This window comes from Chrysochloris asiatica, unplaced genomic scaffold (assembly GCF_000296735.1).
Source record: "Chrysochloris asiatica unplaced genomic scaffold, ChrAsi1.0 scaffold00274, whole genome shotgun sequence".
Lineage (NCBI taxonomy): Eukaryota > Metazoa > Chordata > Mammalia > Afrosoricida > Chrysochloridae > Chrysochloris > Chrysochloris asiatica.
This window is the reverse complement of record NW_006408792.1, coordinates 3,965,242-3,968,691: the sequence shown is the minus strand read 5'-3', so window position 1 is coordinate 3,968,691 and position 3,450 is coordinate 3,965,242.

The window sequence follows — 3,450 nt, the reverse complement described above, 5'->3', positions numbered from 1 at the left end:
TGCAATGAACATTGACGTATTCAGCATCCAAATGAATTATCACTATGCCAATTATCTCAACGAAAGTTTTGCATTCAATTTTGAGGCAGCAACTGCTTCAATTTTTAAATGGGCGAACTACCTGTGTTTATTTAATTTTGTAACAACTTCTGGTGAAAAAGTGCTTTGAAGTATGATAATATATTGCTATTTATAGTTAAGATACTTTGTGTAGGTATTACTAACAAGACTTACATAAAATACAAAGCCTACAGTCTGAAAAACGCTCATAGAGTTAGAAGCAAACAATTTTATGATTATATAATTAAATATTATATCACTAAAAGCTAGAGGGCAAAGACTTTAAGTTGAATAAGAGACCTGTCAAGAGTGTTTTGTTTATAAGAATACTGAAATTTAAAATTCTGTGTGAAGTAAAATTTAAAAGCTTGCTTACAAAACAATTTAAATATTTTCATACATCTATCATAAAGAAACAAGATTGAGCTTCCAATTCTTTAAAAGCCCAAGTTAAGTGTTAAGAACTTTTATAGTTCAAGTTGTTGTTAAGTGCTGTTGAGTCGGTTCTGACTCATAACGATCTTGTACAGGGTTTCCAAGGAACTTCTGGTGGGTTTGAACTGCTGAACTTGTGTTTAGCAGTCCTATGCTTATCCTACAGCACCATACCAGGACTCCAAGTTCAAGTTTGAGAGGCTACTATGAATATTTCATTCTGCATTATTAATCTCCATGAAATGAGAAACTCTAGTCGTAGGTTGTTGCAGACCGTGCAGAGGTCAGGAGTTCGAGGCCCTGTGGGCCCAAGTGTTGCAGACCATACAGGCCGCAGGCCCTGAGGAACAGACTCTAGCCACCTGGCAGTCATAGCAAGTTGTTTTTCATCTTAGTGTTCAGCTAGGTTTATTAATAATTGCATACATAAGCCCTTGATATCCACAGATAAATGTAAAAGCCGAGACTGTAAAATTCCAAACAGGCAAAGTCTTCCCTCAGAGAATTCGTTCAAAGTAAATTGGGTGGCTCCCCGGTCTCTGTTCTAAGAACAAAAGGACTGCCGTCTTAAAGTGTTTCCAGGTGCAGGCCATTCACCTAGGCGCCTCACTTCTTCCTGCAAACCTGGCCCAGGCAGCCAACACAATGGGAATCCTCCCAATCCTCCTTTTCCTTCCCCCATTTGAGGCTAGGTGCTAAAAGGTATGTTAACTAAGCTTGAGAAACCAAGTTGCGGTTGTGAGATTCGAACCTGCGAAGTACGATGTGAAGGTGCCTGAATGTCTGGAAAAGTAAGATTGATAGCTGTACCTTGTCTTAGTCCCACCCAGCTTTGTGTATAGTTCCTCCCCTAAATAAAACGGAGGCACAGACTGACCCAGGTGTGCATTACAGTGTGGAGGGCGTGTTATAAGGCTGACAAGGCATGCGTGGCTGACCAACTAATAAGGGGAACATACTGCCTGCATAGCTAAGATGTTTGCTATGCGGGATCTTACTGTCCTCATGGCGAATATGTTCACCATGCCAGATCTGCCGGACGCCAGTAATGCATCCACTCTGGTTTCGGGGTGTCTCTTTGTCTCTCTCTTGGTGTCCTTGTGTGTATCTCTATATTTCTACAGCCGCCAGATATCCCCACCTCGTGAACCAAAAACCTATGTCTAGGCAGGTCCCCAGCAGTAGGTTTTGCTCAATTGTTAGACTTATAATGAATGAATCAGGATGATAAATTACACATGTGTAGGTCTAGTGTGAGTCCTGGTATGGTCCTGTGGGTTAATGAGCTGGACCGCAAAGTCAGTTTGAACTGAAAGGTTGGTGGTTCAAGCTCAGCTTAGTGGTTGTGTAGGACCAAGAAAAAGACTCCATTCTGTACATTAGCCTGAACATGTGCTCCTGTTCCAGGAACGTGCTAAATCAGCTCATGCTGCCTTAGAATATCCTTTCACCCCAGCAACAGCAAGAACTAGATAAGCAGTAGACAGGATAACCCAAGGCCAGATGCCAGATGTTTTCCTTATCCTAGCCTAAGAACAAAGACCACCAGTCCTGACCAATTAAACTGTAACATCTCATACTTTGCCAAATGTCAACCAATCCAAATATTGCAAAGCTGAAAAACCCTGAGCTTGTTTGAAAACTCTATGAAAACCCCACAGACAAAGGGTTAGAGGCTCCATACCTCATCCGCTGCCGTCGGATGCAGGTGGAGTCCGAGCTTGAGCATGAATAACTGAGGGTTTCAAGGCTCCATCTCATATGCACTGCGTCGGATGCAGGTGGAGTCAGAGCTTGAGCATGAATAATGTTAACTGAGGGTTCAAGGCTCCATCCCTGATCCGCTGCGTCAGATGCAGGTGGAGTCCGAGCCCAAGCATGAATAACTGAGAGTTTGAGGCTCCATCCCTCATCTGCTGCATCAGATGCAGGTGGAATCAGAGCTCGAGCTTGAATAACTGGGAGTTTGAGGCTCCAGCCCTCATCCGCTGTGTTGGATGCAGATGGGGTCTGAGCTGGACCTTGAATAAACAACCCTTGTGCACTTGCATTGGTGTAGGCTCCTTGGTGGTCTTTGGGGACCCTGAATTCTGGGCAAAACAGTTGGAAACCTTATACAGGGTCACTGTAGGTTGGGAACCCTATACAGCATCACTATAGGTTGAAACCAACTCGGTTGTACTTACAATAACAACAACAAGTTTTAGTAAAATAGCCTCATTACATCTTGAAATCCACTTATGAAATGATAATTTATAAACACATTTGTATATTCAGAAAACTTTGGAGCATATTTAAATTATTTTGAACATAAAATGTGCTAAGCATGAAATTAAAATATTTAACTGAAATTGAGTATCAGTCTTAACAATAACTTTCTCAAAGAAAATAATTTCTTAAAGATATCATTTTTCCTTAATCCAAATTCAATCTAATATTAGCTCTGCTTTTAGAATCCTTTCTCTTAGAGGAGATTAAAAAGAACCAGTAATGAAAGGAATATCTAGTCAAGACAATCAGATGTAAATAAATTTAGAGGATCAAGCCAGATGTTGTTTTGTTGTGTGTCCTCAAGTTGATGTCAACCCATAATAATCCTGTAAGAGACAGTAGGACTTCTCCATAGGATTTCTTAGTCTTTATCTTTCCAGGAGAAGATTATCATGTATTTTCAACTGTGGTGTCACTGGCTTGGTTGAACTGCCAATCTTCTAGTTAGCAGCTAAGGGTTTAACTTTTACCAGGAAGGATCCTGCAGGCTGATATAATGACCCTACATTCTGATGCAGGAGAGAAGGTTCTCACAATGTGCAATGCTTTCTGTGCAATACTTAAAATGCCTATTCATTTAACCTAGACATTAAACAAATCTTTAACGCAATTTGAAAAAAGTGCATTATAAAAATTAAGAGCCCAGTTTTCAATAAATCCAAGATATATATCCAATTGTAAATT